The sequence below is a fragment of the Schistocerca gregaria genome, chromosome 1 (assembly GCF_023897955.1).
Source record: "Schistocerca gregaria isolate iqSchGreg1 chromosome 1, iqSchGreg1.2, whole genome shotgun sequence".
In the NCBI taxonomy this organism is placed as follows: Eukaryota; Metazoa; Arthropoda; class Insecta; order Orthoptera; family Acrididae; genus Schistocerca; species Schistocerca gregaria.
The window spans coordinates 648,448,235-648,473,963 of NC_064920.1; the positions used below are offsets into that span (position 1 = coordinate 648,448,235).

At 42.8% G+C, this 25,729-nt stretch overlaps 1 protein-coding gene and 1 non-coding gene across 2 annotated transcripts in view; both read left to right on the forward strand.

Moving 5' to 3' along the window:
* LOC126361126 (glucose dehydrogenase [FAD, quinone]-like) overlaps positions 1–25,729 on the forward strand; it is a 187,468-nt gene that overhangs the window by 20,527 nt on the left and 141,212 nt on the right. The window lies entirely within an intron of this gene.
* On the forward strand, positions 8,270–8,353 carry Trnas-gga (transfer RNA serine (anticodon GGA)). The gene is given in 2 exon segments: positions 8,270–8,309; positions 8,319–8,353. It is a non-coding gene; the product is annotated as a tRNA-Ser (tRNA).

Genomic DNA, 25,729 nt, shown 5'->3' on the forward strand with positions numbered 1-25,729 from the left:
GTCCGCATGCTACGTCCTTGTGGAAGCAGTATAATCGTTGTACAGTCTACCTACAGTGTTAGGTAAGACCCTTCTTTGAATCGTTTACGGTGAAGTTCCCCGAGAATCTGTGTCACATATCTGTAACTGCTGCAACTATCTGTCACGATCGACCCATCGTGCCTCCGGAGCTCTTTAACATCTGCAGCACACTTGGCAAGGAGCCAAAGTAGTAGAACAGGACTGTAACATTATTTGCACTCAGGTCCTCTAGGTGGCTTCTTTAAGAAAAGCACTGCTTATTCTCACAGTCTTCTCAACAAAGATATCGGTAATCCCGCGTTCGCTTCTACTGACTTCATGTAACCATATCATTTAATAGAGCTGCGTACTGTTGCTCCTCGACAGTTAAAGAATTATGCGTTTTATAATTTTAATTAATAAAAAGTGATTCTTTCTCTTATTTATGATCGCTGTAGTAATACATTCACGTAAAACCGAATTAAAGGTACATTCGTACTGCTGCTTCATTACGGGAATTAATTCTGCAATCGTTCGTTTTAAGGAGACAATTATAAACTTGTCAGGAGACCCATTTAATCCTATATAAACACTCTACCCCTTCACCCCCTCCTTCCAAGCACAACCAAAACTATCTTCAGAGATTTCAAAGCAGACGTCTTAAAACGCTCTAACGGGGGAAATGAACTAAAATAACTATATGGCTGTTTCATTAGATTCAGTAGTCCGTTTTTGAACTCGTTTAAGAAAGATAGCAGGATCCTGACAACATTTTTAAAGATAGGCTCAGGATGAAACAGTTAATGTCTATCCAGTTGTTAACAGGCCATCTTCTCATAACGCACATTTCAAGGAAATAAACAATTGTGATGCATGTTCGTACAAATCAATGAAGCTTATTAATCACACCAGTTCACAGTGTTTTAAGAATAAGATAAAACGGTGCTATGGTGAAATGTAATGTATTCAATACCAAATTGGAGTCCTTAAAATGTCCAGAAATATGCATTTCATCATGGAAATCAATAACCTAGACAATAAGGTTATAACTGTAGTGGATGCTGTGAAACGCGACAAAGGGCAACCAATAAGTGCAGAGGGTACTATCACAATTAAACTGAATGATGGGGCTGTGAATGATAATTCACAGCTGCTAGTATTGTTAACGGTTATTTTCTTATTGGAGCTTCATAAATAGGAATAAATGGTTCAGTTGAAGAGGCAAGAGAACATATGAAAATGTCATTCCCGAGACTTTAAGCAATTAGAAGAAGCACCAACAGCCTTCGCTGAAGTTAGTAGACTTATCAAAGTTCCTGTGGTGTTGATCGAATTTCCAACACAATTCTGAAGAGTTTTTCTAATTTGATAAGTAATGTTATGTAATGTCATTTGTGATCTATGTAATACATATATGCCAGTGGGAACAGGGAATTTTTCAAGACAGTTAAAATATGCCATTGTTAAATATCTTTGTACGAAAGGTGATAAAAAAGAATTAAGAATAATTTTCGTTGATTTCGTTAATAAGATTTTGCTCCAAGTTTTCGAAAAAGTAATGTAGCCAGGAGTAATCTCACATTTAAATAGAAACGGGTTACTTTTATATCAGTTTGGATTACAGAGGGTTCGATCGACTGGGAATGCTGTTTATACATGCGTTAAATATTGAAATATCACCACACACAGAGAGGTGCTTATCTTTCACAGTGGCATTACAACCAATTCTACCCTTCCTGTCCTGAATTACATCATGGTTGTAGGACACATTTATTCCCATGGAATCGAACATAACAGATTCACCTGTTGGTATATTTAGTGATCTTTTCAACAACTTTGATAGCTTAGATAACATTACTCTCTCCGAAAAACTTAAGTTTCATGCAGCTGATGGCTTCCAAACAACTAGTTTGAATAACATTTAGCAAACAAGACGCAAAAAGTTGTACTGAATAACTCCCACAATGATGGAAAGAGAAAAAAAAGTTAGTGACGGGAGAAATGACAAGGGCATCCCACAAGGATCAGTTTTGGATCCACTCATATTCATTATATATGCATATCCACTTGAAATTCATCACGCAGAGTTCATACTTTTTCCAGATGATACTAGTTCTGTAATAAATCCCACAAGAGAAAACAATAGAGGAAAACGGTTAATAGCATGTTTCAAAGTATAGTTCAGTGATTCACTGAAAAGGGACAATTCCTCAATTTTTAGAGAACACTGCACTCACTTCACTAGACACGAACAGAATGATACCACCAACTGCTTGCTGTAGCACATCAACAGAAGACAGTGAAGAGGGCAGAAAGCTTTACATTTTTGAGTGTACATACTGATGAGCCTCTAAACTTGAATGTGTATATTACTCAGCTGCTCAAAAAATTAAGTTCCGCTACTTTCTTCTTCTTCTGTCTATCCACTACTGGATTTTGGGGACCACACAATGCATTTTTATTCCATAAATCGCGGTATGAAGCACTAGGTTTGCACTTTGTAAACCTGTCCAGTTCTTTATGCTATACAAACCAAGATATTCTTCTCTGCACATTTTTGTTCTACAAACCTCCATGTTCCCTCGTATTATCAGCTGTGGAAGTCTATATATCGTGTTTGGTTTGATACGTCATAGGTATGCACCTGTTTTTTTTAAAAAAAGATAGTTAATTTTTCTCGCTGTTTGTGTATGCATCTTAATACTTCGATGACAGTTATTCTTGCCGTCCACGGTATTTTAAGCATTTAGCGGCATAACCACATTTCAAAGACCTCAGTATTCCTTGCTATTGGTACAGTTTAAGTCTAGGTCTGTATTTGTGAGAAATTTCTTGAATTTTATGAAAGCGTTAAAGGGGTTCTCTAAGCGATATTTTATCTCTACGTCTGATCTTAAGTGTTTCGCTCTTGTATAACAGCAGTTCTCGGAAAGAAACGAATCAATGTCGTAACGTATTTTTTGCATATTTCCACTCAGTAATGTCTAATCGAATAGATCTCTGGGGTATCTCATCACTTACAAAGCAAGTGCTGGTGGCACAAGAGCTACCAGTAAGAGTAATGAGTCTTGCCAAATTGTGTAATTTGGACAGGAGCTGTTAGATTTATGACGTGTTAAGGACGGTGCCTGCGACCTGACTTTGAGGTCTCCTTGACGTTAGCTTACACTACAAGAAAGCAAGACCACATGCTGTTCTGACGTACCTCGAAGGTGTTCAACTGCTGTTATGACAACACGTTCTCCAGATCCCTTACCTACTGAACACGTCTGGTCATGGATTGCCAGTTGCCAGGACCCTGGAACACCATCGCTAATCAACTAAGGCGGTTAACTAACTCTGGCAAAGAGGTGAGGTGGTGGTGGTTAGTGTTCAACGTCCCGTCGCCAACGAGGTCATTAGAGACGGAGCGGAAGCTCGGGTTAGGGAAGGATTGGGAAGGAAATCGGCCGTGCCCTTTCAAAGGAACCATCCCGGTATTTGCCTGAAACGATTTAGGGAAATCACGGAAAACCTAAATCAGGATGGCCGGAGACGGGATTGAACCGTCGTCCTCCCGAATGCGAGTCCAGTGTGCTAACCACTGCGCCACCTCTCTCGGTGGCACAGATATGAAGCAGAACGAAAAGACAAGCTGTGTTCGACATGATACCCAGCCGCTTTTGATGATGCTTCCCGAGTTGGCAGCTCTGTGTAACAAACATCATCGCATCCTGTATGCTCCCAAATCACCTACAAATTTAATCGTGTGTTCTTGCTATCATACTGTACACGCACAATGAGTGAAATTTCATTAGCTTCTTTTCTTACTGTCTCAGCACCAGTAGTGACGAGGTAAGCACTTTGTCCAGCAGCTCTCTACAACTCACTCAAGGATGTTAATTGGTGTGCACACCTTAGGGACAGAAGTAACTTTTGCATGATGTGTCACTGGCTAGTAACATGGCTCGATGAAACTTGGACCACACAAAGACAGAATATCTGCAGTATATTACAGAAAGTAGCTGAAAGAAATGAGCAATGAAAGGAACAGAAGCGACATTTTTATTTGAACACAATAATTACACTGAGGTCAAGTGATTTATGATAGTCCCTGGGTGCATTACACCTTCTCATTTCTCGCTATGTCAAATACGTCCAAAATCACTACTCAGATTGAATCCGCACTTATCCGAGAATAACACGTGACAGCCCGCATCTCGTGGTCGTGCGGTAGCGTTCTCGCTTCCCACGCCCGGGTTCCCGGGTCCGATTTCCGGCGGGGTCCGGGATTTTCTCTGCCTCGTGATGGCTGGGTGTTGTGTGATGTCCTTAGGTTAGTTAGGTTTAAGTAGCTCTAAGTTCTAGGGGACTGATGACCATAGATGTTAAGTCCCATAGTGTTCAGAGCCATTTGAACCATTTTAACTCGCGACACCACTCCACACTGATCGAGTCCCTACGCTGTTGGCACCGTCTCAAAGTTTGCCACCGATGTGACAAACGAGTGTCAACCGACAAAAGGTACAGACCTTCGGACAAGGAGACAACCTGCATACATTTGCCGTGCTACTATGGAGCACGAGGTAGCGAGCTCTACAGTCTGCGGTTGTAATTGCACCAGCTGTTTGACGTCGTCGTTATTTGCCTGCCGTATAACGTAGCAGGCATTTGCTACTGTAGTTGATCGTGGTCGAAACCCTCTTTTCTTTGGAGAGCTGCGCCTGTGGAGCGGGATTCTCCCTATGCGTTTGAAACAATACTGTGAGAAATACCATACATCTGGGATGCACTCGTCATACTCCGTCGTTCTTTCAGGTTCTCCACAATTCATACCCGAATAAAGCCTTCAAATGTTGTCTCCGAGCGATGATGTAATGAGGAACGCCCTTACCGTAACTGCTCTCTGATTGAGACACACACACACACACACACACACACACACACACACACACACACACACAGACACTGTTTTTCCCCTTTCTTCAAGCGCCCCGTGTTGCAGCGCCAGCGTCATTTGGCGCTATAGTCACTCTGACGTCAAGCCACGTGATGTGCTCACTGGGAGCTTTTGGCAAACATGTTCCGCAATTTCATTCACTTCCACCAGTCTTTGAGCGTGTCTGTCTGGTTAGGAAGAAGCAGAGATATAACCGGCGTGCGACGGATTCGTCTCTCCCGAGTGTTTCGCAGAAGCACCCCTGCCGTGTGACGCGCGTGGGAATACTCGTACAGTGTTGCACAAGGGCCGGAGCGTGAGACAGGGCAGCGCATGCGGCCGCTATCTGGCTGAAGCATTCCGCACGACCAGCTGCGCGTTCTCCGCCTTACGGCCGGGGTCGGGCCTGCCCTGACGCCGACCCTGCCATCTGTTTAGTCTCCGGACCCGGAGTACAGATGCAAACTAAGAAAACCGCTTGTTTCTAAGTACTGTTTACAGCGATAACACTGTGTGGAGCGTGCTTGCATGAGGAAGAGACAGAAGTGGAATCGTCCCGTAAGTCGAGTCAGCGACTCTGAAATGAGAGGAAGGTGTTTCAAGTCTAGTGAAAGTAACTGATCCACAAGAAGGATGACAACCCCTTTAAAGATTACAACCTGCCCTGACGCCGACCCTGCCATCTGTTTAGTCTCCGGACCCGGAGTACAGATGGAAACTAAGAAAACCGCTTGTTTCTAAGTACTGTTTACAGCGATAACACTGTGTGGAGCGTGCTTGCATGAGGAAGAGACAGAAGTGGAATCGTCCCGTAAGTCGAGTCAGCGACTCTGAAATGAGAGGAAGGTGTTTCAAGTCTAGTGAAAGTAACTGATCCACAACAAGGATGACAACCCCTTTAAAGATTACAACCAGCTGCAGTTTAACACAAAAGAATTTGCTGTCGCTCATCACAGACAGCAAGTATTACTCAAAACAAATGTGACCGTTACCCCATATGACACAGCTGATGTACCGGGAACTTCATATTCACGCCTACGTCGCGAGAAACAGGGCAGTTACCGCGACTGCTAGCTGTGCCACTTTCCTCAGACCTACTCCTGTAACCTCTGTGCTACCTCCCTCTGTGTTGACCGTCGATGTCGAGGACGTTAGAGAGTGAGCACAAACCAAGAGTAGAAGAGGATGGAGTAGGAATTCGTCTATTGCCTTGCACAAGTATTCGGCTCATGTAATATAGAGCAATCACGGAGAAAATTAAAGCTTAATAGCTCAATGAGGAACTGAACATCGACTTCCACGTGGGGTAGCCGCGCTCTCTGGGGCGTCTTGTCACGGTCTGCGTGGCTCCCCCCGTTGGAGGTTCGAATCCTCCCGCGGGTATGGGTGTGAGTGCTGTCCATAGCGTGAATTAGTTTAAGTTAGATTAAGTAGTGTTAAGCTTAGGGACCGATGACCTAAGCAGTTTCGTCCAATAAGATCTTACCACAAATTTACAATTTTACGAACTGAAATCGCTCAGCCCAAGTACGGATACACTGAGATCTCCAATGCATCAAAGTAGCACTCCCACCGAACGCCTTCAATTGGCTTTTGTATATATTCCAAATTGATCGCACAAAATTAGAAAACAAAACAAAAACCAGTTTGCATAACTTGACCAGCAAAACTTTATACCTAAACATTGAAACATTTTGTTGGAATTAAGCACAGTTTTGGTTACATTTTTTTAAAATTACTATTAAGAATGCGTTTCGCCTTCGTGGGGCAGCTTCCGCATATCTCCAGATTTTCCTCATACAACCAAATATGGTTAAAATGGCTCTGAGCACTATGCGAGTTAACTACCGAGGTCATCAGTCGCCTAGAACTGAGAACTAATTAACCTAACTAACCTAAGGACGTCACACTCATCCATGCCCGAGGCAGGATTCGAACCTGCGACCGTAGCGGTCGCTCGTTTCCAGACTGTATCGCCTAGAACCGCACGGCCACTCCGGCCGGCTCATACAACCATTAAAACTATAAAGTAGCTCTGCGCTAGACTAAACCATCGTCGGATAAGATGAACTCGCAAAGACATTTTTCTTTTACAACATTTTAAAAGCCGTAGAACAACTCTGGGCTAGACTGAAGCACGCAGTGAATCAGATGAACCCTCGGAGACCTGAACGAAGTAGGTCAGAATGATGCAATGGTAGGACAACTGGTGTGTACGCTTCACGCTCTTGCCTGTGAAGTTACGGTGGGCATCTCTGGGTATTATGTTTAAATGTGTACACGTCTTTGTGAGTGTGGTGCTATCATTGCATCACTTTGGGCCGCTACTGCGACATTATGAAGGGCTCTGCGGGTTCATGTGATTCGATACGTGCTTCAGTCTAGCACAGAGGCGTTTTACGGTTTTTAAAATGTAAAAGGAAAGGTCTCTGTGGGTTCATCTGATTCGACGCGTGCTTAAGTCCAACGCAGAGCCGTTTTATGGTTTTTAAAATGAAGACTTTAAGAAAACGTTGAAATGTGTGTGAAATCTTATGGGCCTTAACTGCCAAGGTCATCAGTCCCTAAGCTTACACACTACTTAGCCTAAATTATCCTAAAGACAAATACACACACCGGTGCCCGAGGGAGGACTCGAACCTCCGCCGGGACCAGCCGCACAGTCCATGATTGCAGCGCCTTTGACCGCTCGCCTAATCTCGTGCGGCAAATTTTAAGATAATGTGATGGTGCCGCACGAAGGCGAAACGCGTTGTTAATGAAGGAATATACTGCAACCAAGACTGTTCTTAATTCATACAATTCACGCACGTTTTCTGTGCCAGCCGCCCCAATGAAGTGTAAGATATTTTACTTATAATATTTTATTTATTTATTATCATTGACAGTTCTGTCACCCGTCACCTGGTGTACAATGCGGGCCGTATTTTCACATAGCTACAGAAAGTTGTGTACGACTGTTATTAAAATTCACTTCTAGATTTGTTATTGAAGCATTATAAATTATTGGTAAAATTATGAAGGAATAAGAAAATTTATAAAATATTAAATTAAAATGAAGAAGGAAAACACTTGAATCATGACACTAAGTTTCGTAATCAACTACACTACGCTCTCATCAGACGTCCTACAGGCAATTCCTAACGTTAACTATTGGGAAACATGAAGGTTAATGACGCGTTATTCTTCAGCAATCCATGTACGGAATTTCACATCCATGACTCATGCTACCATTACTCACTACTGTGCGAGCGAGTTCCTGATTAGTGGGGGCAGCAAGCTAAATCTCTAGAACCGACGTTCCAAGAAAACCATACCATCTCGAAACAATCCCGACCCATCTGCGCGCCGGCCGGAGTGGCCGAGCGGTTCTAGGCGCTACAGTCTGGAACCACGCTACCGCTGCGGTCGCAGGTTCGAATCCTGCCTCTGGCATGTATGTGTGTGATGTCCTTAGGTTAGTTAGGTTTAAGTAGTTCTAAGTTAGGGGACTGATGACCTCAGAAGTTAAGTCCCATAGTGCTCAGAGCCATTTGAACCATTTTGAACCCATCCGCGCGTCGACCCTGGGGTGGTACCTAAGGCGTACTAGTGTCATCTTCCGCAGTCCCAGTGAAGTTATCCAACGGATTCACCACAAAAATCCCGAGCAGCCCGCTCTTGCTGGGAGAGGTACACATGTCACCTCTAACGCCCCATTAATTGTACCGTTTCTAATATAACCACCACGTTGTTGGTCACATACCCACTGCTTCTGGTCGTCGTGTGTGCACAAATTAACACCGGTGTCTCCAAATCCTCGGTGACATTCATTCTCTCACTCACAGTCCACACTTTAGCATTATGATTCGTAACTGGGTTGCACATGTCTTACTTGCTGTCTAGTTCAATAGTTGCTATTTGTCTTTATCTCTAGCTCGTGTACAAGTGACAGTTATTTGACTGTACAAATCTTCGTTTTCTCGACACTATAGTACAAATTGGTCTCCTGTACCAATGTCGTCTCAAGTACACGAATTTGTCGGAGGTTTCTTTATCCTGTATAAATATTAAGGGTGTGGCCAAAGCCTCTCTGGCAGTGAGTCCTACCTCTGGATGGATTTCCATGTCCCATGTACCTCCTCTCCTTAATGTTTGGAAATACGTTGTGATACTGTCACAGTCCCTTTGTCACTAACGCACTTTCCGTAATTTAAGCTCTTGTTTGGCTGTTTCTTGATCCGTTATTTCTCTCACTTTGGAAAGCTTCACTTCCCTCTATATCTGACAGTAATACCGATTGGGCATACTCCTCGTATGACCAACAGTGCCTCCACAGTATTGTCCCATAGGCTTCTGTGAACCCCAGCAATACACTCCTCTGTGTACGCCTTAGGATTGACTTGTATCGATTGTATTGCAGTTTTATCTGTGCATGCCCTGGCGGCAAATCCTACGATGGATGTTACGATGGCATCATGATAGAGTCAAAGCTATTGCAAAGGGATCGTAAAGTCAACGGTGTCCAGTCTTGCCGCCTTATAACTCTGGTAGGTTTCTGATATATCTGAGAGATATCTGCGTGCAAGTTACGTTTCTCTTCCAAGTTTATGCCCAAATACTTTCAAACCTCGCTGCATCATACCGAATATCCTCCATTTCTCAGACTAGGAAGAGGCTGCCTCTAAGCAGCAGGCACGTATTATTAATTTCTGCTATTCCTTATTTATTTTCTGAGCACCAATTTTGCATCTGAAAAAGTGCATCAAACGCTTTTCTTTCCAGCCTGGCTCCTACATCGACTTTATAGGTTATTACTCTTGAAAACTGCGAACTCTCAGAGGGTAAAGTCCCAGAAAATAAGTCCACATGTAGATCGCTGTGAACATACCTTAGTCATTCGCCTCAGCACCTTACTGGATGTTGTGTTCCATTCCACTTACACACAGTAACGTAGCAAAGTCTGGGAAGAGTAATTGTCTTAAGCGGGCAAATATTACCGCCATACTGAGCAAACAGAATATGCATCAATGATTGTGCAAAATGCCAACCAGTGAACAGACAGAATATGCATTAATGATTGTGCAAAATCATCTGAGCATTACTCGTAAATGAGCTACATGCTGCCATCTTATTTCCTGTTCACCGCACAGTGTAAGTGACTTGCTTTGAAAATAAAGGGAAGGTCAGAACGTAATTTCCGCAGCAAAAGCTGCCAGACTTCTTTCATTTTTCCTTGGGGGAAGCACACAGCAAACGATTGTGCCACTCGACCTTGTATTGCGTCTCGTAAATATAGCACTTACTCGTAAAGGCTATTCATTGCCTAGGGCTATGTAGCCGTTGGTACAGAGTTTTACATGCCTTGAGCATTTTGTTAGGTGATGTATAGTTTAGGAAAACAGCTCTCTATTGTAAGCTCTGTGTGATGTGGCTCGCTGCATTCCACAGCTTTGTTCTATTGGACCATTTTTTGAAGTCGATTTCCAACAGCAACAACGTATTCTTTGAAATGCGTGATATATTGGCGTATTAGGTGTCTTTCGTTACTGTGTTTTGGTATCATACCATCATCACGATATGCGAGATCAAAAATTAATCATCTGAGCATTACTGGTAAATGAGCTACCTGCTACCATATTATTTCGTGTTCACCGCATAGCGTAAGTATAGCAAACCATATAATATGCGTGTCTCGTACCATCTGAATTTTCTGTCTATGTGTAGAAGTTTAGTTGAAGCAGGTGTCAAATGAACTGCGATACTGGTAGATGCTGTGACATGTGATTAGTAATTGATCTTTTTGTATTGTAATGATGGTTTAATAATGAAAACGGTAGTAATGAAAGGCATCCAATACAGCTATATGTCACGCATTTAAAAATAGTTTGGTACTAGTTACTTCTTCTTTCGAATGAAATAAAAAGTTTACTGTTACGAGTTACTACTTGTTTGTATCCACAATGATTCTCAGAGGTTTAAACCTTCATCAGAAGGTGAATTTCTGTGCGTCAGTCTTAAAATAACGTTATTTTTGAACCAATTTCTGCAGAAGTGAATGTGTTGTGTCGTTACTTCAATGGAAATTGCCACACTGTCACCACCACCCCTCGGCCCCTCCTCACCCCCCCCCCCTGCCCCATCCGTGCACACCGGGAGGGAACGTGTGTACCCCAGATGGGAACAAGTCCCGTAATCGCTTAGCTGGACGTGAGAACCCACATTAAACCACATCCAAACTAGTCGGCATATCGACGTTCCTCATTAACGCTCCCCGATGGATTCGATTCGAGGTCTATGCAACTCTCTGTAGCAGAGGCGGTGGTTTAACACACATGACTATCCGGGCGGGTCAGTTTTGTACCAGTTTCTTTCCATGGAATCCGGTGCAGTTTCTACAAGCTACTCTAATATGAAAAGCACTGTTGTGAAAATGTTTTTAACGAAGGTAGAGAGAATGCGACATTTTTCCGCAAACCATCATTGCGAACTGAGAAATAAATGTGGAAATCAACCTATTCAGTGAAGAGAAATGGATAAAAGGCCGACGCCCCAAGTTTTTAATGTCGGCCAAACAAAGCCACATGTAAGTCAAAACTAACATATTTGAAACTTACAGCGGCAAGAAGGATACATGCGACTAAAATAATTTTGTGCCGTAGAATAGGTACACAGTACTATAACAGAAGCTCTGAAGTAAAGCATCTTGAGCCTTCAGCTGTACATGTGTAATTTTATTTCTCAGCACCTCTCCCTTATTACAAGCATCATCGCTGGAGGAAATTATGATGCTTGTAATAAACGAAACCGATTAAGAAATAAAATTGCACATATTCAGCTGAAGGCTTAAGATATTTTACTTCAAGTATCTGAAGCAGCTACCTTTCCACTGTAGTAACAAAAGTCATGGGGTAGCGATATGCACCTATACAGATAGCGGCAGTATCGCGTACACAAGATATAAAAGAGCAGTGCAGTGGCGGAGCTGTCATTTCTATTCAGGTGGTTTATGTAAAAAGGTTTCCGACGTGATTATGGCCGTAGGATGGGAATTAAAGGACTTTTTCAGCTAGAAGAGCCCTGTGTGCACATCCGTTGTTGCCATGAAGGACATCATCACCACGTGTTCTCCGGTCAAAGGGCGTTTTAAGATTCGAGGACGTCCTAGTTGTAGGTTTATGGTCCTACTGTCCCATAGCAAAATACCTGAACGCCTGTGTATCTAGCTCAGGATACATCAATTTACTCGGATAGCAGAGGCTGAAAATACAAAATAGACTAAGAAATCTGGGTAAATGAAATACTGCTATTAAGTGGAAGAAACGACGGCATTAAAGGATAAAAAGAGAGAGAGGAACGGAAATACAGAGAGAAAAGTGAGAGTGGAAGAGAGCCAATGGATACTACTAAGGAGGGGTACGACTCAAAGCACCATGCAACCAACGTGATTTCTTTTCTTTTTTTCGTTATTCTCACAGACTTTTTAAGATGAGTGGTAGGATGGTTTAAGGAAGGCTGCGACCTATTATTTCCCTTTTGTTGTGCATTTTTACAAGACTCCGATCACCTCAGTGTAGACCTTACGTTAAATACCAATCGCCCTTGGATAATGAAAAATTGCAGTGAAGAGTAACAAACGGAAGAGGACATATTTGATTATGAGTAACGACACTATTAGTGTGTATCGTTACCGTTGTGTGAGTGAAAAAACTGGTACATGCACACTTGAGTCTGAGCCATAATTCGTGTGTTCCATGTCAACAGCCCTGCAACTGCCACTCGAAAGATATTGAATGAAATCGTGGCCTTAGTAGTTATACATTTTAAAGGCTGGTAATACCCACTGCTACGTACTCAGTACTATCTATAAGATAAGGCAACTCGCGAGATTCGCAGGTCACTTGCTCACAAATGTTCACTCCACTCCTTTCCTCCATCATTAGTCGGAATTAGTAATCTGCTGGGATGTCCTCTGCTGCATTGAATGTGACGTGCGTGGAACTGGGAGACGAGTGGATGCAGTTTTAGTCCAGTAATCGGAGTGACAGACAATGGTAAGGCATTTTGGCCATTTTGTGTAATTTTTCAGGCAGTAATATTGGGCATTCCACTGTACTTTGCTTTAAATGGCTTAGTGGGAGACTGAGCTGAATGTAGAGGCATGCTTGCACAACTCAGTTGCTACACGCTTTTCTCACCGAAGAAAAGGAACCTAAAAGTTGTTTTGTCTTGCAGATTCATTACAAAATATTGCCGTTGTTCAGACAAATATTCGTGGAATCGACCTACATTCTGCAAGCAGACTATTCTCCATCATACTACTTCAGCAAAATATAAAACTGCATTGAGTTTTTGAGGTAAGACACAGACATTTTTAAGAGAATTTCCCACGAACAGTGAACATGTGGATATTACTTTAAGTGCGATATAGTTTTAGTTTGTCAGGAAATTTCATTTCACACTGCTACACGGTGGGAGATGAGTTACAGCGCTGGAATTACTCACTTGCCGACCCCATATTCCGAGCCTGCTGAAAGACTGCTTGGTCAAGACCTAAACGCACTTGTACAACATTGGATCATAGTCGCTCATCTGTTTTTAGTCACCTTTTCCCGATCTGAATCTTAGAATACACAGGCGAATTACCCAAAGATAAATATCACTTCAGAGAACGGTGAATTTAAAATGACAGTACTGACCTAGGAAGTGTTCAGACTAGTAATAGAGTCGCTTTTAGATTAGGAGTTGCGAGAATAAGGCCAATGTCTGAGAGGATCACAGAATGCTCTTTAAATAGATTGGTTTGCACACAGTTTGAAATTTGAACCGAAGAGCTTGTCGTCCGACCAAGTTTTAGCGATAACCGCGAAGTTAACATCAGGGGTCAACTGACACCACATTCTGCGTAGCTGCATCCCTTCCACAGATCAAACAGCAATCAATAATGTGTATACAAGTTGAGTCTGAACTTCACCAACAAAATTTCATACGTTCAGCGTGGCCCCCTGCCGTTTCCACAAAAGAAGTCTTGGGTTTTCCTTAGCTCGTTGCTGAGAAATTGGTTCTGTTCATGTTCCTAATGTACTGTTGTAGTGCAGTCTTAACACTTTGTCACAAGTAAAAGTAAACATAATAAGAAATGTGTCTTAATTTCTTGAAGGTAATGTTTCTGTTGGCTTACGGTGCTCGCTGCTAACAACACAGTCAAACACCCCCTAGCCTCTTCACCAGGTACCTGTATTTTGAACGCAGGACAAAAATAATGGGCGTTCAAAAAGAAACGAGCCGGAATCATAATTACAGAAACCAGTACCTGTATGTCAGAAGTATTGACCTTGGCTGTTGAGACACTTCTCCCACTGTGACACAAGGCGGTGTACGGCCATTTGTCTTGACGATTTAGGTAAATCACAGAAAACCTGTACCTGAGTGGCCAGAAGCGAGACTAAACCGATCAGAGGCTACAGGCGGGTTACCACGGTATTGACGCGACTGAGTGTCTTACATTTGTCGTCGCCCATGTTTACAGGCTCTTTCCTCTGTTGTTTGCTGTAAGGAACAGTTCTCACTGAGACAATACGAAGTGCGATGCTATACACGATGCGAATGGAAGTACAACGCAGCAGCAATCCTATCAATGGAGCACAGAGGAACACAGTGGCATAGCTAATCAACTGGTTCACCCTGCAACGGCAGCGACACACCAGCATTACGTATCTCTGTTGTACTGCCCCAAGTGCTGATTGCTCCCCGCAGGTTGCATCGTACGATACACGGGGAGCGAAATCTTAATCCACACAATGTGCCTAAAACAAAATTGTCTTATGTAGATAAAGCATAACTACAACTGTCTCTGTAGCTACCCAGTAAAACTACTACTGTTCGCGTAAAAAATTAAATACCACAGTTAGACACTCACGCGAGTTCTAGCGGTTCAGTATTTCTCATTCGATTTGTAGCAAGTTATTATTTTACAAAATTTATTTTTTTCGCATACTTTAGTCTGACATCACAATTTGATGATGAATTGGTTTTCTTTTCGTTATAGCTCAAAGCTATTGTGATACTTCGAATAGTTTGCAGGGAAAATTGTTCTCATTGGCGAGTTTATATTTGGAGCATTTTATGGCATACGTTGGTGAATACGAAATGCAGCTAACATATCGAAATTGATTTTAATGGTGGAAGGACAGCTATACCTCTTTTTCTCTGATCACTGACAGTGGCAGCGCTGTTGCTAGCGCTCAACTACGAAGTGGAAACGGTTTCCGGCGAAAACAGCAGCCGCTTATAGAGCTCCGGCAACAATGAGGCGTTGGCATAGAGACGTTTGCAAAATCGGGTGACTGGCCTAAGCACAAGCTACACCTTGAATCAGCTATTAATTATACTTAACAAGCAGATAATATACGTAACGGTAGTGCACCTTAAAAATCTGCTGCCTTAGCGACGCAATAAACCAGTGGGTGCGATTTCATACAATAGATAATTACGCATCCTGTGAGTACTTGCTAATCAAATGGTAAGTACTCAAAACAAACACCTCTAATAATATTAGGACTACGAACTAGCAACAGTCTTTAGAAGAGCTCAGATGTCTGAAAAAAATCTGCATTTAAATAGCCAAGGGCATATAGAGGCGTGCTACTTTTGGTACTAACATTGTTGACAGCTTTCAACGTGATTTCGTTCGCCCAGTAGACGGGCAAATAGGAAGAAATGTGGGCCCAAAGCGCCTGACGTCGCAACAGTACCATGCCCAGGTACACATCAACTCTTAGCGGAGTTCGCTGGAAAGCAACGAAACACACTAAAGTTTTAATATTTAAAAAAAGGAGTATTGCATGCTACCATTTACTCTCAGTATCATAGAAAGAGCTCCTTTCAGGAGCTGAACTGGCAGCGTAAATAATACTCACAAGGAAATCTGCAGTATTTTTTTTTCTTTTTAAGAAAAGGAGGTAACTTATAAAATACAGATGTTCGAATGCCAAATTACTTTCTAAATCACAGAATGAAAATCGCCACAAGTAAAAGCAGAACCAGTTGCAAGGCATGGAGTGAATGACTACCCACTTATACTCCGCCAACTTCCCAATACGAAACACTTGACTTTGGAGTTAGCTAAGATGTAAATCATTGACCATGGCCGCGTGGGATAGCCACGTGGCCCTGAGGTACCTTGCCACAGTTCGCGCGGCTTTCCCCGCCGGAGGTTGACTCCTCCCTCGGGCATGGGTGTGTGTGTTGTCCTTAGCCTAAGTTAGTTACAGTTAGATTAAGTATTGTGTAAGCCTAAGGACCGATGACCTCTACAGTTTGGTCCCATAGGAGCTTACCACAAATTTCCAAAATGTTCCACTGACCAACTAGACAGCGGAACCAAACCACATTCCACAATATGGCGACGCTCAACAAGACGCTACGGACACGTCATGCTACGGTCAAGAAAAGCCATATCCAACTGCCCGTCCGTAAGGAGAAGCACTTAGCATCCACTTTCTTACTAGTCGTCGGTACTGGCCACAGCCCTAGCGCCATCCCACACGCCACCTAGTTGACTTGAACAGCAGCAAACCAAAGAGTGCGACACTATTGAAAATAGAATAGATAGACGCCGCCACGGCTTAATGATAATTAACTTTTCATAGTGGCATTTTTAACGGCACTCATAACACTCGCACCAAGTTAGCCTGTTGCAATGAGTAGCTTCTCAGCAGGAGCGACAGCAAGCCGAAAATTTATGTCCTGCTTTGCAGCTGATACCAAGTGCTCCAAAAAGCGAAACTGTCTGGACTCGTTCTGTAGCATTCATGAAGTTGCATTTCTGTTGGTATACCTTGCGAGAACCACACCTGATCTATGTTATATATTTGTAGCATTGTACAGTTACATCCAGTACTTTCTAATCTTTTCCTGTTTTTGCGAGCTTTAAATAATAAGCCACAATAACGTTCCTATCAGAAGAACTGGTGATTGGAGCTGAACTGAAAAAAAGTGATTCATGCTGTCTTCTGGCTTGTCGTATAGTGAGTCGCATTGTGTATCATTTTGTTTATAGCACTGCACTTCATATCATCCCAGTGGTAACACAAGTATCGTACCAGTAGGCGGCACTCCGCGCGACCTTTATTGCAGCGTGTCGTAATATTGCATCGTCTCTGGGTGAATTGTGCCTAACGAAGAACCCCTTGAGTGCGAGGTCGCAAATGGCCAACGACGTTTATGGCATTAGACGCTCCACGTTTTATCTACCATGTAACAACAATATTGGTTGCTAATAGCAACAGGGGGTGGGACTGGATGTATCCAATGGTGAGCGCAGCATGAGGCTAAAGAACATAATTGAACTGCTTAGTCGAAGAGTAGATCACAGCAGTGCTACAGTGCTAGTGGTTTTAATGGTAAGAATGAACGAAGCAGACGTTGCATTACATCTGTAACAAGAGTTGTCGAAGTTGACATTTCGTCAAGAAGGAACCTAAGGAATTTCACCGAGCGGGAAAGAAGTGGCAGATGAGTCAGTGGAATGTGTGGTGTGATATACGCTCAACTGTGCGGACAAAGTTAATGTGGAGTTCAATGATGCCAATACTTGCTTAACAAGTGAAAGTGATACAGAAATAGCTGTCGAGCCATGTAGTTCATCATCCTTGTCGGACAGGGAGCCACGAATCTCGCCTCCTGTGAAACGCAGTTTTGGACGGTCGTTGTTCAAGGAGCGAGTGCTAAACATAATTACGTGCTTGAAAGCTCATCCGCAGCATAGTAAAGAAACAATTATAAGCAGATTTCGAAGAAGTCCGTAGCAATATGAGAGTACAGTGCTCAGAAATATGTGTGTGTGAAATCTTATGGGACTTAACTGCTTAGGTCATCAGTCCGTAACCTTGTACACTACTTAACCTACATTATCCTAAGGACAAACACACACACACATACCCCAGGGAGGTCTTGAACCGCCGCCGGGACCAGCCGCACAGTCCATGACTGCAGCGCCCTGGAACGCTCGGCTAATCCCGCGCGGCACAGTGCTTAGAAAAGCTACGCACTTTTTACAAAAACTGGAGTATCCGCGTTTCTAGGATACTCGATACAGTACACAGGTTGTGCATGATAGTAAACTACTACGTTATGCACATCAAACTGCTCGCGACATAGATTGCAGTGATTTCAACGGAAGCAGTGGACTGTTGCATTACTTCAAACAGTGCTACTGAATTGGAAGACGTAAGATAACGGCATTGCAAACAAAGCGTCAACTTGGCCATGAGCATCTAACTGCGGAATCGGCCCGAAAATTTGTAAGTGAGATAAATATACTTATCCCATCGTTCAGTATGGAATCTGTTTCCAACGCCGACCAATTGGGATATGAAGAGTAAATGCATATGGAAGGAAACCTGGAAATTAGAGGTACAAAGAGAGTTGCATCAAGGTGAGCTAATATCAATACCGTAACGCATTTGTATCCAATTATACCGACTGTTAATCTGAATAGCAAATTGACTGGAAAGTTATTATGCCGCAAGACGTTGTAGGTGCTCTGCCCCCCCCCCCCCCCCCCCCCCTTGCGATTATTTCTCCTGTTCGTGACCTTGCAAGGGTAATACGGAATATTATTTACCTCATATCAACAAAGAGTGGGGAAAATGGGAGTAAGATAACTGTAACTAAGAAACGACCATTGCTTTTGGCCAATAGCTGGTCAAAGTAACTTGTGTTTGCTTGATTCCTGGTCTGTAAATAAAAATAAAATTCGTTCAGAGTGAACTACCCCTTCTGAAAAGTGGGTGACATACAGTTCATACCAAATGGAACCAATGACAAATTCAGCCTCTGAATGCATCTTTCTTCCGTGACTATAAAACATATTATTGCGCTATCTGCAGCTACGTCTTTAAGGATAGACAGTCTCACGGCAAGCTCCACATTCGGTGGCGTGCCATCACATTCCATGAGTTGTCATCATCCCGTTATTGTTATTGGAAGCGTTCGATTCCAACCGTCTGCTTTAACCCGTGACGTAATGGTGTTGTGGTGAGTGAGGTCACCATGACGTGTTTGTACATATCGTGTTGTATTTGATGGCGCCATCTCATAGTGGATCTTGACATGTTGAGTTTAACGTGTTGCATTGGGTTCACTTGACTCTTGGTTATGTTGATTGTCGTACAGAACGAAATTTAACACTTTTTTTTAGAAAATTAAGGGATTGTAATGACCGATACTTTTACCAGTTCTTAATTATGTGCTGCTAAGTGTGACGATATGTGGTCCATAACAGTGTTTCTGCAGCTTTCTGGACTAACTGGACTAACGGTAGAATAAGTTAGATGTCATATCTGTTGGCAGTGCATAAAGTTGAGAACAGTTCCGTCGTCTCGGACCGGCGACCTAAATGTGGCGCTGCCAGCGCGAAAGAATCTTGGCTTTCGATACGGCGTGGTATCGGGCTCGAGAAATCTAAGTATTAAAATTTAGCAGTTAACCATAGTATTCAGTTTAAAAGATTACGACAATGTTGCATGCACTAATACCATAGAGGTATTTTGGGCCAGTTGAATCAGTTATTGGGAGGGGAAAGAGGCGCTTTCCCAACTTGAAATTTCATTTAGATGAGTATTGCTAGCGGAAGAACGCCCCTGTGAATTTATGTTTTCTTTGTGTTTTTCTGAGGACTGTGGTAGGATGTGTAGGCCGTTTTTTTTAATAAAGTAATTTCTGTTTCCGTTTGTTCCCTTTTGTTTGTGGTTCTGTTTTTGAGAATTGTATCGGATTGCAGTCCTTGAAGTACGCAAGGTAACACAACACCAGACAACCTGTCACCCATTCCATAAATAGGTACTCGTTTTAATTACGGTTATATTCAGAGGTGTCCCGTCTGTTATCTATGGATCTAGAAATAAGAGGTGTCAAACACTTTATTCACATGCAATGGAACCAGTAGTGTTAAACCATTACTGTTCCACGACTTCCATTGGAGTATGTAATACTTGAAAAGGAAAGTACTGTTTTGGCTAGGCTGGAATTCCTCCATCATATCGCACGGTTGACTGTCGGATGTTAGTGCTCAGAGTCAGCATACGTGGTGCGTTTTCGTGTTGCCTGTCGTGAAGTGACGAATTATTGAAGATCTTGCCGCCATGCAAAACAACCCAGACTGCATGACTGTATAAGGAAAACCGTTTCTAAAACGCTCGAAATTATTTGTGTGTGTGTGTGTGTGTGTGTGTGTGTGTGTGGCCTAGATGTGGTCGTGCGTTAGCGTTTTCGCTTCCCACGCCCAGGTTGCCGGGTTCGATTCCCGGTGGGGTCAGGGATTTTCTTTCTCGTAATGGCTGGGTGTTGTGTGCTGTCGTTAGATTAGTTAGGTTTAAGTAGTTCTAAGTTCCAGGGGACTGATGACCATAGATGTTAAGTCCCATAGTGCTCAGAGCCATTTTTTGCCAACCTAGATGATGTTGTTGGAGGCTATTGTTGGTAAGTAATTTGGTTGTATTCTATAGTTAATGTGATGTTTTGCCTGTTGTATACTTACAGTGTTATGGTTCTTTTTAATTTATCAGGTGAATATGGAGTTTTTCGGTTTTCAAATTGTTAGGGTTTTAGTTTTGGTGGTGTTGTATGAGTTATTTAAGTGTGTGAAGTTTGTGGTTGTAATTTCTTTTTTTGTGGTTTGCTAGTTTGCTAGTATCATGTGGGGGTTTGGGTGACCCCTGGTCTAGGGGTAGCGTCTTTGATTTATAATCAAAACGTCTTCGGTCCCGGGTTCGATCCCCGCCACTGCCTAAATTTTGATAAATAATCAGCATTGGCGGCCGAAGACTTCCGGCATAAGAAGTCAGCCTCGTTCTGCCAACGGCCTTGTCAAAGAGGGCGGAGGACGGGTAGAGGTTCGGGGCACTCTCTTGTCCTAGGGGTGGGAAATTGCCCCTAAAGGCGGAAGAATCAGCAATGATCAACGACATGAGGATGCAGAAGGTAATGGAAACCACTACATTAAAGACACGTAACGTGTATCCACAGGACATGTGGCCTGTAGTTGAAAAAGTGTCATGATGATCTCTCCATTGGGAAAAGATTCCGGAATAGTCCCCCATTCGGATATCCAGGAGGGGACTGCCAAGGGGGAGGTTACCATGAGAAAAAGATTGAATAATCAACGAAAGGATAATCTTATACGAGTCGGGGCGTGGAACGTCAGAAGCTTGAACGTGATAGGGAAACTAGAAAATCTGAAAAGGGAAATGCTAAGGCTCAATCTAGATATAGTAGGGGTCAGTGAAGTGAAGTGGAAGGAAGACAAGGATTTCTGGTCAGATGAGTATCGGGTAATATCAACAGCAGCAGAAAATAGTGTAACAGGTGTAGGATTCGTTATGAATAGAAAGGTAGGGCAGAGGGTGTGTTACTGTGAACAGTTCAGTGACTGGGTTGTTCTAATCAGAATCGACAGCAGATAACGATAGTTCAGGTATATATGCCGACGTCGCAAGCTAAAGATGAACAGATAGAGAAAGTATATGAGGATATTGAAAGGGTAATGCTGTATGTAAAGGGGGACGAAAAACAAATAGTCATGGGCGACTGGAATGCAGTTGTAGGGGAAGGAGTACAAGAAAAGGTTACAGGAGAATATGGGCTTGGGACAAGGAATGAAAGAGGAGAAAGACTAATTGAGTTCTGTAACATGTTTCAGCTAGTAATAGCGAATACCCTGTTCAAGAATCACAAGAGGAGGAGGTATATTTGGAAAAGGCCGGGAGATACGGGAAGATTTCAATTAGATTACATCATGGTCAGACAGAGATTCCGAAATCAGATACTAGATTGTAAGGCGTACCCAGGAGCAGATATAGACTCAGATCACAATATAGTAGTGATGAAGAATAGGCTGAAGTTCAAGACATTAGTCAGGAAGAATCAATACGCAAAGAAGTGGGATACGGAAGTTCTATGGAATGACGAGGTACGTTTGAAGTTCTCTAACGCTGTAGATACAGCAACAAGGAATAACGCAGTAGGCACTACAGTTGAAGGGGAATGGACATCTCTAAAAAGGGCCATCACAGAAGTTGGGAAGGAAAACATAGGTACAAAGAAGGTAGCTGCGAAGAAACCATGGGTAACAGAAGAAATACTTCAGTTGATTGATGAAAGGAGGACGTACAAACATGTTCCGGGAAAATCAGGAATACAGAAATACAAGTCACTGAGGAATGAAATAAATAGGAAGTGCAGGGAAGCTAAGACGAAATGGCTGCAGGAAAAATGTTAAGACATCGAAAAAGATATGATTGTCGGAAGGACAGACTCAGCATACAGGAAAGTCAAAACAACCTTTGGTGACATCAAAAGCAACGGTGGTAACATTAAGAGTGCAACGGGAATTCCACTGTTAAATGCAGAGGAGAGAGCAGATAGGTGGAAAGAATACATTGAAAGCCTCTATGAGGCTGAAGATTTGTCTTATGTGATAGAAGAAGAAACAGGAGTCGATTTAGAAGAGATAGGGGATCCAGTATTAGAATCGGAATTTAAAAGAGCTTTGGAGGACTTTCGGTCAAATAAGGTAGAAGGGATAGATAACATTCCATCAGAATTTCTAAAATCATTAGGGGAAGTAGCAACAAAATGACTATTCACGTTGGTGTGTAGAATATATGTGTCTGGCGACATACCATCTGACTTTCGGAAAAGCATCATCCACACAATTCCGAAGACGGCAAGAGCTGACAAGTGCGAGAATTATCGCACAACCAGCTTAACAGCTCATGCATCGAAGCTGCTTACAAGAATAATATACAGAAGAATGGAAAAGAAAATCGAGAATGCGCTAGGTGACGATCAGTTTGGCTTTAGGAAAAGTAGAGGCACGAGAGAGGCAATTCTGACGTTACGACTAACAATGGAAGCAAGGCTAAAGAAAAATCAAGACACGCTCATTGGATTTGTCGACCTGGAAAAACCGTTCGACAATATAAAATGGTACAAGCTGTTCGAGATTCTGAAAAAGGTAGCGGTAAGCTATAAGTAGAGACGGGTCATATACAATATGTACAACAACCAAGAGGGAACAATAAGAGTGGACGATCAAGAACGAAGTGCTATTATTAAGAAGGGTGTAAGACAAGACTGTAGCCTTTTGCCCCTACTCTTCTATCTGTACATCGAGGAAGCAATGATGGAAATAAAAGAAAGGTTCAGGAGTGGAATTAAAATGCAAGGCGAAAGGAAATCAATGATACGATTCGCTGATGACATTGCTATCCTGAGTAAAAGCGAAGAAGAATTAAATGATCTGCTGAACGGAATGAACAGTCTAATGAGTACACAGTATGGTTTGAGAGTAAATCGGAGAAAGACGAAGGTAATGAGAAGTAGTAGAAATGAGAACAGCGAGAAACTTAACATCAGGATTGATGGTCACGAAGTCAATTAAGTTAAGGAATTCTGCTACCTAGGAAGTAAAATAACCAATGACGGACGGAGCAAGGAGGACATCAAAAGGAGACTCGCTATGGCAAAAAAGGAATTTCTGGCCAAGAGAAGTCTACTAATATCAAATACCGGCCTTGATTTGAGGAAGAAACTTCTGAGGATGTACGTCTGGAGTACAGCATTGTATGGTAGTGAAACATGGACTGTGGGAAAACCGTAACAGAAGAGAATCGAAGCATTTGAGATGTGGTGCTATAGACGAATGTTGAAAATTAGGTGGACTGATAAGGTAAGGAATGAGGAGGTTCTACGCAGAATCGGAGAGGAAAGGAATATGCGGAAAACACTGATAAGGAGAAGGGACCGGATGATAGGACATCTGCTAAGACATGAGGGAATGACTTCCATGGTACTAGAGGGAGCTGTAGAGGGCAAAAACTGTAGAGGAAGACAGAGATTGGAATACGTCAAGCAAATAATTGAGGACGTAGGCTGCAAGTGCTACTCTGAGATGAAGAGGTTAGCACAGGAAAGGAATTCGTGTCAGGCCGCATCAAACCAGTCAGTAGACTGATGACAAAAAAAAGTAGGTATCAAGAGCTGCTTTTGAGCTATATCTTTGTAGGTAAAGAGATATGTCCGATTCCACTTTTTGGAATTGCAATTGTTAGTTTTGTTGGAACCGTGTGCTTCGTTTGAGATACCTAGGTCGAGTGAAGAGTACGATACCTATGGGGTTTTGTGTCTGTAGCGTTATGTCGTAAGTTGAGGTTTTTTTCTATAATACTTGTTTTCGATGGTGCGGTGGTTTGTATTGTTACAAATTTAGCTTGTCCCCGTCATAAACCCCATATTTTCCACCTTTTCCCCGTCGATTTTATTTTATAAGTGTATCGAGGCTTTCTTGTGTCGTTTTTGTTAATTTTTGTGGGCATGTGTATGCAGTGACGACATCGTCAACGTTTTGTATATGGTCTAAGTAGGGGTTTCCGCCATATTGAAGTCGTCATGGCTCAAAGCAGACAGGTGGAATCAGACGCTTCGCTGATGCCCTCCGTTACACCAATATCATTCTATATGCTATTGTTAAGAGTGTATACGTAGCTGAACGTCCTGTAACTTCCAAGGAGTTCACCTCCGATCTTGATGGTGCGAACCATTGTGATAATTGGGGAGCGCCATTTCTGATTGAGTGTTCATGGTGTAAGTTAATGGTTTGTTCTTAACATTTCTTGTATGTTACCGATGCCCATTTTTTAAATTTAATACATACATCGAGTTGGTGGTGGTGGTTAGTGTTTAACGTCCCGTCGACAATGAGGTCATTAGAGACGGAGCGCAAGCTAGGGGTAGGGAAGGATTGGGAAGGAAATCGGCGGTGCCCTTTCAAGGGTACCATCCCGGCACATGCCTGAAACGATTTAGGGAAATCACGGAAAACGTAAATCAGGGTGGCCGGAGACGGGATTGAACCGTCGTCCTCCCGAATGCGAGTCTAGTGTGCTAACCACTGCGCCACTTCGCTCGGTCATACATCGAGTTGTGTACATAGTTCCGCGTAGTCAGCGTGTACACAACTTTCCGACTAGAGCGCGCGCCGCTAAGCACAACAGCGCAGGCACAGCGCTCGTCTGTTCCCGCACTACGAGATGGCGCTGCCATAGAGACGGAACAAATTCTGCTTCCGCCGATCCGCGTATTAATATGTAACGCAGCCAATGAGATTGCTGCTAACGTAGAACCATTTCTCCTCGGACAGTCGCGCAGTGATACATGAACGCGTGAGGTATTATAACGAGTGTACAGACCTCCGATTAGTTTGTCTACATTAGTCTGTACCAGTCTATAGTCAAGTTTCAGTCTGCGCCTAGTAAGATTACCATATTCTTGTACATAGCCATAAGATAAATGTATGGACGCTTTTGTCAAGTATCAGAGATATATGTGAGAATAAGATTAACGTACCAGTACCAAAGGGACTTCATATTCTCAATTGTAAATAGCATCCAGACCCAAATTAAGTAATTTTTATGCTGGTTATTATTTTAATAAATGTGTGTGAAAATTAATCAAGTTCTGTTTAAAGTTGGTCAACGTCAATCTGCTACTCTAAGCGTGCAAGTGGCATTTCTATCGTCTGACCTAACGGCCGAAGATAAACACGCCACGATAAGACCAGGAGACATATTGCTGACACTCGCCTACCTCGTTAGAGCGACAAGTCAAATAATCTGATGGTGTGTGTACGGAAGGTCTTAAAGTAGGCACACCACACATGCCATAGAAGGTTGATCTGTGCAACTCCTGGACGCCCATGTTCTGTCACACTCCTGATGGACATGGTGAGTTATGAGAGCCAATATTTTTCCTGTCATAATTGTTAAAGGA